Raw genomic sequence first — 12,525 nt, 5'->3', positions numbered from 1 at the left:
TTTTTTTTTTTTTTTTTTTTTCAAAATCAAATCGACTCCTCGCTTTAAACCAGCGAACGCCACGAAGCACAGCTGAAAACTCCGTCAGAGAAAGGAGCAATCAAAGTGACTGCTGTTCTCTCACTGGGGCCACAGTCGGGGATTTTCCTTTTTTTTCCCCCCTTCAGCTTCCTTATACAACACCACATCCAAAGTCCTTACACTGCCTCAGCCGCTGCTTCATCATTCCACTCTGCCCGTATTGATTGCATCAAGTCCCTCCAAATGGATGAATGGAATAACCTTCCTCTCCTCTCCGTGTCCATTTCCTTTTCTTTTTTTTTTTCTTCAACTGATGGCAGGAACACAGAGGGTGCGGGTAACGCTGAGCCAAAGAAACGAGGCAAAAAGGATCAGGTCCATGTGGATTCCTGCTCTACTGATCATGTGCATCGACTGCCGGGCTGACGGCAACCTCCAGACAATCATCCTCATCCGCTCTCCCATCAACCTTGGTTTAGGCCGGCTGACCACAGCTTGCACAGAATCAATCAGCATTGAGATATGGGCAGCCGTCACGGCGGTGACCGATTTTGGCATGCAAGGCTCTCCCTTAATAGACAAAGAGACGGAGATCAATAGCCAATTTGGCCTTGGAATGAGGCTAGAATGGATCAAGGAAAATTCATTTTATTCTCCTTTTCTTCGAACGGAGAAGTCGAGAAAAGTATGATGAACATTTATGACTAGTACAGTAAAGAAGTGAATCCTTCATCGGTCGGTGAACGGCTAACCTTGGAAGTGCAGATAAGACTGCATGATTACTGAACGTATGATATAAGGTGCTGAGAAAACGCCATAAGATTCATTACACTGAGTATACAGTGCGTTCAGAAAGTATTCAGACCCCTTCACTTTGTTTTTGTTTTACATTTTATGTTGCAACCTTAAGCTAAGATACATTTTTAAACAATCCCCTCAATCAAAAGTTTTTCAAAAGCAGAAACGGAAATATCACATTGATTCAGACTCTTTGTTGAAACACTTCAAATTTAGCTCAGGTGCCTCCGATTTCTCTTAATCATGCTGGAGGTGTTTCTCCGCCTTGGTTGGAGTCCACCTGTGATAAATAAAATTGATTGGACATGATTTGGAAAGGCGCTCACACCTGTCTAAACAAGGTCTCACAGCTGATGCAGATCAGAGCGAAAACCAAACCATGAGGAGGAAGGAGCTTCCTGCAGAGACGGGACTGTGTCGAGCCTCAGATCAGGGAAATAACTAATGCTGCATTGAAGGTTTCCCAAGAGCTCAGTGGCCTCCGTGATCCCTGAGACTTTCCCCCTGCAACGAACGAGCCCGTAGGTCGTGTGTGCAGCAGGTTATTATGACCCATAGTTACGTTTTTCTGTCGTTAGGCGACAGACGGGAGCAAAAGGGAAAAGGTCAGTGATGTCAGGAGGAGGTTGCGATGGATGGGTGGGGTCAACAAAACACAGGAATATGACGGTTTCTTTCTATTATCCATGACCGTTTGACAAAAGTTAACCACGCTGTTGTTGTTGTAACCATGACAACAGATCGTCGAATGTTGAAGTACACAAAAACAAAACTTCCTACTGTTCAGTAAAAAACATCCTTAACTGCTGAATACACACTCATCCCTCCCTTTTTAGAGACATCATACTACCTTCCTCAACTTATTCCAATGTTTTGTCATAATGTAAATAATAATTATGACAGCCGGGACTGAAATGACAATAATTTGTGGCTGTGCATGAATGGACAACGGCCTCTTGAGAACATAATTGGCGCAGGAGCGGATTCAGTCGGGAAAACCTGAAGGGTTCCTTTTCTACCCATTTGCCGCTCATAATTATAATGTGACAATTCTCTGTACTATGTTATCATTCCCCCATTGAGATGCATAATGACTTGTTTCTATTAGGAGCCTGTCTCCATGGAGAGTTATCAGGTGGCGATACTGCACATATACAGCCCTGGAAGCATTCACGTGGTCATCCTCGGGCTGTCCTCCAGCCCTCCTTGGCCTCGCCGCGGCACAAAGGAAAGGGATTCAATTGTGATGTGACACCTTGAGGCGTGCAGCACAACCATGCCGCTTCAAAGGAGATCAGTCAAAATGTATCCTCTCCCTTTTATCTACCTCTGTGTGCCTGCCTGTCTCACCCTCTCTCTCTCTCTCTCTCTCCCTCTCTCTCTCTCTCAAGTCAGTGATTCCTAACGTGTTCCTCTGGAAAGCATAAAACACAGATAAATGTGTCTCGTCTCCATCGGGGGCTCGCAAGGTCATGATGCCCTGAATGTGACTGAGAACTTTTCCTTTGGATTAAACACTTTTATTGATTCGGAGCAATTAGCGCGGAACTGAAGGGATAACTCAGCCCACACAGCTGAATAGGTGATGAGGATTACTCCTGTCTTGTTTCCAGCAGTCACATCTTCCTCTGCATGACGTGATATGTTTCATCCTCTTTGCCATTTTTACTATTTTGAGTTTCTCCTTTTTTCAGTTGTGATGTTCAGCTTCAGCCATCATTGCGTTGGAGCAGCTACTTCTTCAGGGCAGCCCGGACGCTACAGTGACTCGCTATCGGAAAGTGACGAGATGGTCCAACCGGGCCGGGGCTAGCTGGTTAGCATGCTAACTTCAGTAGAAGACAAAATGTGGGAGAAATAGAAGCAAAACGAGAGTAAAGAAGTAAAGGAATGAAGCAAAAAAAATAGCAGAAACTCATATAGCTTTGCATAGCAAAAAGCTCTGATGAACTCGCTAACTGCCAAATATGTAAATAGGTATATTTTTGCTAACACGTTAAAGATGGTGATAACTTCTCTGTTGTATTTACAGCTTGTTCTGCTGCCTGTAATTGGTCATACAGGGTCTGACAGAGCAACAGAAATGCCCAACAATAAACGGCAGTGAACTTTTCTTTTTCTTTATTTCTTTGTTTATTTTTTTTAACCCCCAACCAATATCCCTGACATCTTTCATTGACGGTGAAGGGTCAGTGGAGCCTTTTGGCGCATTATTTGGATTTTCTCAATGTCACATTGCAGCGTTCACGAAACGGACGGCGACAAAGAAAGAAGTAAGAAAACAAATGACGAATATTCACGAGTGAGTCATTTTAAGATTTGAACAATCATTAGCAGTTTGTGTCAGCTTTAACGGAGGTCCGATCCCTTTTTACTAAAAGTTTTCAAGGCGATTTGAACAGCAGCTACTTACAGAGGTACAAAGAGCTCAGGCAGTGTTTCCTTGAATTACATGGTGCAGGAGACACAGATGCTGTAAGATGATGTAATGTAGGAAGTGTAAAACATTTAAAACAACCTGCCTCAGCAGGAAGAGAAACCCTGTGGAGTTTTTGACCATTAGTAGCAAAAAAGACTTCTAGCAAGTACATGGGTGTAAATAATGCACAATGTAATGTATAAAAATGGCTTTATAAATAAAGATTATAAACTTTAATCAAATGTAACTATACAAGCTTGTGTAGGATCGTGAGATGTTTGTGTAATTTTGTGCATCCCCCGGTATATAGCAGTAACTCTTTGCATGAATTAATCAGATTAAATTAAATCTACTTTTCACTTTATATTCTTTATTACGTCTTTTTCTTCTAATCCCTTCTACGTTTTTCACTCTTCCAATTTCTGCATAAAGAACATTAAACTTTCACGTATTTATCTTGTCTTTTGATTATTATTATTATTATTATTATTATTATCTTTTTAATTTCTGCTGAAACTGCAAATCCAAACCCCACACGCGCCGCTCGGCTGTCTGTTTCTGACTTAACACGATTAACCTTCTTTACGATTCAACTCGCTCTCCGTTCTCTACCTTCCCAATACATCACCGTGACGTGTTTTTCAATCGTAAATTACCCCCTTGATGGATGTCACCCGATGACTTTCACAGCACCGGTTGGTTGGGGCGTGATTGTTCCTCGCTGCTACTGAATCAATGTTATTTCATTCAATCGACATATCAAATTGCACCAGCAGTAAAACAATTTGAGAAGATAAACTGTAGCATTCAAATCCTTCCATTCCTCCCCGAGGCGCTAAACGTAAAAGCTACATGCTGTAAAACATAACTCAGGCGCTGTCACTGTCTGCGACCAGTTTCGACTTTGTAGTCACCCCAAAAACAAAAAAGGGAACCCGACATCTAGAAAGAGACGCTCCGCTGTGTATTTAGCGCTAACGGCTAACGCTAGCCTTCCTCCCTGTACCCGAACTTAATGACACTGCAACACCTCATCTTTCACCGCTGTCATAAATCCTACTGATTTCATTAAAGCCTCCTCATTCTGCTTTTTTTATTTATTTAATTTTTTTCTTTTTGCAGCCTGACACTCAGATTACTGGCAACACATGCAAATTCATTTAAATATTTTTCAAATCAAACCTTGAGAATATGCTCATCATGCACCCCTGAGCTAATATAATATAAATGTTAATTAAGATTTGTGCAGTGAGCTGGGGAATGAATATTTGCAATAAAGCAACTGCGTCTCTCTCTCTCCCTCTCTTTCTCACAACTTCTGGAAATGGAATACAGTATTAGAGGTTTTTGTACTGTACGTATATTTTCAGTATCTTATGGTTAAGATGGAGAGTGAATTATCAGCCAAATGCTGCTTCGAAATATGTCGGGAATTCCCGGCTCCGAGTGATGTTTATTTTCTCTGCCAGTAATCCATGTGTTTGCCGTTGCTGAGATAATTTTTAAAGATGCAAATCTGTGTGCAAACTCTCACAATGAGCTTGAAACCCGAACTGATCACATAATTTATTCCCCAAACGCGGGGAGACAAGTTTTAAAATTAGTGGATTGAATCTGTCAGCTGCGGTGTTTAAATTAAAAATATATATGCACATTTCCAAAACTGCCTGCCCTTCCAAATCGAAGTAATGACCAACTGGCCAGCAGCAGCAACGCCGTCGATAATTTTAATCTATTTTTTATTTCCACAGCTGTGAAAGTAAAAAAAATTCAATATTGCAGAAGCTTTAACAGCTCCAGTGGAATTAAAATCATGTAGTCAATTTCATCCTAAGGCTGACTATCATGGCTAAATCTTTTTTTTTCTTTTTTTTCCTTCACTTCTGAAGCTTCAGTCATTTCTGTATAAATGAATAAACTCAAGTGCATTAAGCAGGGGTGAAAAGTTTTCTCATATATAGGTTAAACGGGAACAGCTGCGTGTAATCATGCCAGCCACTGGTGGGGTGGATGTGCTACAGCGGGTTAATTGTGTGTGGCAGTAACGATGGCCCTCATTAACCTTACTGCATCACCTTTTCTTTTTCTTTTTTTTACTGTGGATAAATGGGGTAGGGGGGCTTTAAATCGGCCATCTGTTGCTGCCCACCTCGCCTTTTTTTTACAGAGCCGCCAACTGAGTGGAAGTGACACGCCGAAACCTTTTCAAGGACATTAACGTCGTTTCAGGAGGGAATCTCTAATAAGACGCACAAGAACTGGGGCTGGTTAAAGCGTCACCATCTTTTTAAGTCTCCTTCATGAAAGGAGTTGCTTTAATCTATTATTTCTGTTATTTTGCTTCCTGTCTTTTTAATGTTTTGCTTTTTCTTCCAGCAGCTGCTGATTTTTAGGTTTTTTTTTACATCTTCTGCAAAGCACCTTTTTTTACGTTTTGAAAAATCCTGCCCTTTATTAATTGCATGTGTTAGTTTAAGACTGACGCCCTTGAGATTAGTTGTTGGTATGATTTCAGTGACAGACAGCTCAGAGTGTTTTTCTGGAGAAGACAGTCAAAACAGTTGCAGTCCATGTGGGCTAAAAATCATCTCCAACTGTGGAAAGGCTGCAGCTCACACATTCATTTCAGTGGACTCAGAAAAATGTCCATCCAAGCTGTGACATTTCGCAGATCTGAGAGTCATTCGGGGGGGAAAAAGAGGGAGAGGATAATGTCAGCCAATTGTGCATGCTGAGTTTTGCACAGTCGAGTACAACCTCTCCACAATGTTAAAAAGGGTCGTCATCAGCCTTTAAATCAGGTCGAGCCGTTCCCAGGCGAAGCGGAGGAAACTGGACTGTTTGTTCCTCTGACTGAGGGCAAGTGTAATGAGTTTGGAGACGACTGCTCGAGCAGAGGACACGGGTTTAAAAGCCCTAAATGTCCTGCTGAAGTGTCCTCGAGCATGACGGTGATTCCCAAGCACCTCCAGTTGCACTTAAGTGTCGGAGCTGACCCTGAACGCTGACTGCCACAAACCACTTCCCCATGTGGATCAATAGAGCTCCAACGTTTATTACTGATACCTCTGTCAAGGAGGACAAGTTTTCCTTTCACAAAGGCTGCGTGTCAATACGACTGACAAAACTGATAAGGCGGAGACATTACTCAAAATCCCATTGCTGCCTTGTAAAAACCACGTATCTCCAAAAAATATCAACTTATATTGTCCTAAGAATAAAAAAAAACAAACATTTTTACTTTCAAAATTTTTCTTAAAATAGTTGATATCTTAAAGCCCCTGAAAAGCTTATTTTAAGTGAGCTAATTGTAGGTTTTGCTATTGCTACATAGCTAACGTTAGCATTAACAGCTGTCTACTTACCATCTCATCTCATCTGATGTCTTTTCTTCTACTGAAGTTAGCACGCTAACAAGCTAGCACCGGCCCGTCTCGTCATTTTCCGATAGCGAGTCAGTGGTAGCCTCAAATCTGCCCTGAAGACGTAGCGCGACAATGGCTGAAGCTCTTGTCAAGCGAGAATCACCACCACCCGCTCTCGTCAATACATTTATTTTTTTATGTAATTCTGCAAACTGGAAGCGTATAGTTCCAGTTAAGATGGATTAAAAAATAAATGCACTTTAATCATGAGTATTTGTGTTAAATTCAACATAACGGATAACAACCTAAATCTCTTTACAATGGGTTCTGGACTCGAGGTCAGAAACGAAGACACTCAAGAGTTAAAATGTTCTGCCACTGGTCGACATGCTGCTAAACTGTCATGTGGTATTTTGGAACAAGCTCCCAGTTGAGGGAACACAGTGATGTTTACTTGGCAGCCGGTGTGACTGGTGCCATTAGTGAAACACAAGATGACAAGCTGCCGTTATGGTGTCCAGTTTTCTGCTGATTGACGCTAATTTGACGTGTATTCAGACACTTGTTAAAGTGTCATTTTAATGACAACTGTGGCACACGTGCTGCATAATCAACTGTATAGATCACGATTTAAATTGGCGGTTCGCATCGGAGGAAGATGCATGGTAATGAAAGGAGAGAATGGATTTTTAAGTGGCACGCCTTAATGATGCACCAAATATTTACATACCATCTGTGAGTAATTATCACGTCTGTATTTTATATGTAACACTTTAATAATAAAGTCAAAAGGTTTCTTTGTCCTTCAGTTCATGTTTATTTGTAAAATAAAGTGTTGATCATTGAAACATGTGACTAGTTAATATGACACAAACATTTTATTATTGACTGATAAGAACACAAATAGTTATCTACAACGACAATGAGTTTTCTAGCCTTACAACAGTTGGAATATACTTTTTTTTTTTTTATACATGAACTGAAAATACAAAGTTACAGTAAACATGCCTTTTGATAAAAATATCTTTACAAAAAAATGTACATTTCTATACAACAGTTGTCAGTTACACATCTCTACAAGCCCCACAATTCTGCTTAAAACCCACAACGATTCCAACAAACTGTCAGTATATTATTTTAAACTTAATAAAATTTCTCTTTTTAAGTCTATTGTTGTTTGAAATAAAACATGATAAGGACTATTTACACGGGGAACTAAGAGTGTTGAGCCGGAAATGATCTAAAGTGACCCAGATAAATTACAACAGTTAAAAGCAATGAGGATTTTTTTTTTATTTTTTATGTTTTTGCAAAGTATTTGACACATCACCATACTGTTCATTTAATAACAGGCTACCAGCAAAAAAGATAAACATGTAGCAGAGCCATTTTTTTTTCCTGATACAAAAATAGTGCTAAATATTACACATTATCATCATTCACCAGACATTTATTTTTGAATGAGCTGCAGGACAGTCGTTATTTTAATTGTGTTTGTGTGTATTTTTTCAGGCAGGACTGCCAGGGTTGACTGGTGTGTTCATGAAATTGTGCGAGCTGACTTTCCCTTCGCCATTTTAATAAATCCTTGTTTAAAAGGATTTAAAACATTTTTCTTACTCACCCCTGGTGATATAGTTTTTTTTTTATTTCCCACAGCTTTTTGTGCGACACAAAAAACGGAGAATGGGATTTTGTTTATGGCGTTTTTTTAAAAGCAATGGATGATTACATGACTACAAAACTAACTCATTATTTGGGTTATTAATCCAGTTTTTCATGGGAACCATTTTCTACCACTCAAGATCAAATATCGTGAACAATGTGTGTGTTTCTGAAAAAGAAACAAAGCTTCTTTTTATTCTACAAGCACCAAAGATAAAGTTTATTTTACCTTGACTGAAGTGGTGGCTACAAGTCTCAGGAGCAGATACCTCAAAACACAACTATCTGCTTGACAAGACGCAACTCGGGTTTAAGAGGGACTTGTTTTTGTTTTTACCATTTACGTAAATCCAGGACTTCTTTACTCCAAATAATGACAGAGGACTGTTTGTGTTCATGCTTCCACTTTAAAAGCAGCCGGAGGAGGAGGAGGAGGAGGAGGAAGAAGAAGAAGCAGCACAGCTAATATATTCCACTGCTCAGTATCATCAATTAGGCTGATTATGTCACAAGCCTAAACATTAGGTGGGTTTCATCCATCCACATGTTTTTATGCGCATTTTGGAAAATATAGTGGAAATGTAGGAAATTTGAAGAAAAAAATAAAAATCTCAAAATATCGCCAAAAAAAAAAAAAAAGTGCAATGGAAACATATTTAGCAAATAAATCATGACATAAATGAAGCGTGTAACTTAAATGTCCGCCGATGTTTCCGCTCCGCTGGAGAGACTGAAAATAGCGGCAGATGAAAACATCAGATCTGTGCAGAGACCGTTGCATTGCTTTTTTATATTGATACAGGAAACTGAAACACCATGTTTTTCTACATCGTTTTTTTTTTTATTCATTTATTTATCTTTTACCATTTGTAGTTTGACAGGTGCTCCTTTTAATGATGTTTATCTCCTTGCACCCTCCTTTTCTGCAATAACTGTAATGGCACCCGCCTGGAGAAGTCTTCCTAATATTCACATGACAGTGGCGGATGGATTTGCTTTTGCAGAATTTCTCAAAATGTGGTTTGACATTTGAATGGAAACCCATTTACTTGCCTTGTCCCTTTGCAGCGTTTGACTATCTGCTGGTTAACGCATCCAGCTAAACCTTAACTTGCAGCTACATGCAAAGTTGGGCCTGACTCGCATGTATCATGAAGTTAGCTAATGACTGAGCCACATTTTCATTTAGAAAATGCTAATTAAGGAAATTTAGTTTTAAGTTTTCATTTTGTGTTTTATAACTAGTTAAGCTTTGTCATCACAAAAAAGTGTACAGCCACACAGGTTTGATCCCATCTAAATGAATAAAACATATTAAATATTTTTTATTTGGTTTTAGTAGCAAATGTCGAAGCCCAACAAAGAACTGAACACAAGGGGTTAAACTGCAGCAGCCCCGGTCAACACCTTCTGCGTCTCTGAAAGCTTGTTAGCATAGCATCGGCTCACATGCATCACCAGGCAAACTGATGCTACTGAGCGGTTTATATCACCTGTGGAGGTCCCAACAACTACCTCCTAACCTGTTAGCGGCGGGGGAAAAATAAAATTGGAGCAAACGTGATGTGAATAATTAACAGTAGAACGTGCTGACACCAAATCACCGGTGACATAATTCACTTTGTAGCAATTTATTTCAGGCTAATTATGATTGCTCAGCTTGAACCTCAAGTCGCATATGAAACTGTTGCATGTTAGCAGCAAGAGCAACTGACAAACCTGCACTGGCAGAAATCATGGACATTAATGTTGGTAAACGGCACCAAATGATGGGACAGTTCAGCTTAATCCGATCAGTTTGTACTTGACTGTAATATTGACTTTTGTGTGTTTTTTTATATTGCCTCTATATTGCCTCTGATTTTGAGGCGAATTATTCGATATATGCTCAGTAATCAAACCGAGACACGTACTTGGATAAAATCAAAGCTTCTCGATGTATAATTCAAAATAGAACATTTCCACCATTTCCAAAAACCTGGCCTCGCTCCCTCACCTACATGAGACAGAATCAATGCGGGGGAGGGAGGGAGGGAGATGGTGAAGGAGAAAAGGCGTTGGCTCCTGAACAGCAGCAGTCCATGTTGGGATGCACAGGCTGAGCAGGGAGGAGCACATTGAGACGCTAGGGCACTGCTCCCTGGCAGGAGGCCTGTGCCAGTGTTGGCTCTCGACCACAGGAAGCTCTTTTCTGCTTCTGAAACTTGGCAGGAGTTGGAATATATGATGGAACAGCCCCACAGGGCATTTGTGTGATAAATGGATAAAGCAGGATAAAGTCATGCTCACAGCTATTGGCTTATGTATGAGTCGAATCCGAACCAGACGCCACCGATGTTTCATTCATTTTTCTCGCAGGTTGTTCTGACTGTCGTTTATTCATTTAGATTTTTAAGCTACAACAGAAATTCATTGAAAAAACAGTTTGTGAAATTACAGCGCAAACACACTTCATAAAAGCAGCAACAATTGATAAACAACGTCATGTTCGCTTCTCGCAACATAACTCAATTAATAAATCTGAATAAGTCCCTTTTTATTTCCTTCACATCTGTTTTTTATTTTTTTCAAGAACAGGAATATCAGCCTCTTGCAATGAAATAGAAGTTGTACAGAATATCCATGAGGGTCAACTCAGGCCAATGCATTAAAATGGGTCTTGAATACAATTTTCTTTAGAGAGCAAATCACATTCGGTCTGTGCTGCACAGTTGGGCATCTAAAAATGCGATTCATCATCTCTTGAACACAACTTACAGTCCAGAACGGTTGTCTTGATCCCTCAGAGATCCTTTTCTGTCTCTTGAAGGTGATGATGAATTCTAAGCAGAAGTGTCTGCTTCCTCACCCTGAAGTGATAAACAAGAAAAACTCAGATGAAAACACATTATAGGACTGTGTTCTCCTCCTCAAACATGGTGGCTGTTTATAAAGCTGTAAATCTGATGAGGATTAAGCCGAGTTTTAAAGCTTGTCCGTTTTTTTGAATGGCCCCAGAAATATCTTGGGAAGTGCAGAAATATTTGCTGGTAGACAGAGCTGCTTCTCTAATCCTTCTGGTCATGACTTATTGAGGTTCCCCTCGATGTGATTTTCTATCCTTGGTAGGCCTGCGAGCAAAACATTCATATATTCTCTACGAGCTCGAGAGGGATTTTCAGGTTTTTAAATGTATGTGCTGAGGAGTTTTTTTTTTTTTGTGAATCTGCTACTGATAGAATTTTAAAAAGGCAGACATATGGAAATGGGAAAACTGAAGTGTAACGTGGTTTCTTAAGAGGTGGAGAGAACTGGGACAGCAGGCGCCTGGACGACCACAGTGTGGTGTTAGCTTGGGGCGTTTTTGCAACCTAAACTTTTTTAGATGATTAAAAATGAGACTCTAAAACTCTGGAAGATGGATGAATGCACAAATCAATCAATTAACTCAACAATCAGATTAAACAAGTAAAGGCAACAGCTCGGACAAACCATGAAAACATGGAGGCTAGCATGCTAACATGTCTGAAAACGCAAGCTAATGCTAACAGAACGTTACCAAGAGCTGTGGGGGTAACGTTAATGGCGATTAGCTTAGCTTAGAAAAGAGATTGGAAGTGGAGGGAAACCAGCTAGCCTGGCTCTGCCCAAAGCTCACACATTAACACGTTATATGTTGTTTGATTAATCCACACACACACAAAGAAACTCTTTATAAAGATCAGAGTTTACGGGGAGCTACGCACTGGAACTAATTAGGCTAACAACTTGTGCCTTTTCCACTAACTTAGAAATTTAAAATGAGTGAATGAGACTAAGGCTACTGTATTCACCATCCACCATTTTTTATTTTAGTTTTCCAAATTCTGTGTGTAATTCACTCACACACACTATATAGTGCCTTCAAAAAAATAAAATAAAAATAAGTAGCATCCCTGGCAAGTACTCTCCCTTCTGATGCATTTTATAGATGTGAAAATTGCCTACTAAAATGAAAATGAAGTGTAAGAAATCTCAATTTACTGCTAACTGGTGTCTCTTCTATAGGGAGCAGGGTTGCCACCTGTCCTCGTTTTCCCAGGCTTGCTCTCCTCTTTGTTTTTTGGAGCGACTGTCCCGGATATTGTCCCGGGTTTTTGTGAAGATGCACTTCCAATTTAAAATTTCATAATTTCAAATAAAACCTTATTTGTTTGCTTCTACTTCTTCCTGGTTACATCCAATCATTGTGTCTGTAAACGTATGGAAGAACGGGTACAACAGTGATGTCTATGCTTT

General features: G+C 40.0%; 1 protein-coding gene across 2 annotated transcripts in view; it reads right to left on the bottom strand.

Annotated features, from left to right (window-relative positions):
• Positions 1-7,466: 7,466 nt before the first annotated feature.
• ralylb (RALY RNA binding protein like b) overlaps positions 7,467-12,525 on the bottom strand; it is a 53,724-nt gene continuing 48,665 nt past the window's right edge. For both annotated transcript variants that reach the window (XM_023431441.2, XM_023431440.2), the window contains exon 8: positions 7,467-11,117. The gene's annotated coding sequence lies outside the window, so the exon portion shown is untranslated. The remainder of the gene's footprint in view (positions 11,118-12,525) is intronic.

This window comes from Seriola lalandi, unplaced genomic scaffold (genome assembly GCF_002814215.2).
Source record: "Seriola lalandi dorsalis isolate HSWRI2012SDOR001 ecotype SW California unplaced genomic scaffold, Sedor1 jcf7180002054923, whole genome shotgun sequence".
Classification (NCBI taxonomy): domain Eukaryota; kingdom Metazoa; phylum Chordata; class Actinopteri; order Carangiformes; family Carangidae; genus Seriola; species Seriola lalandi.
The sequence above is the reverse complement of the archived record's forward strand: the minus strand, read 5'-3'. Positions and strand labels throughout refer to the sequence as shown.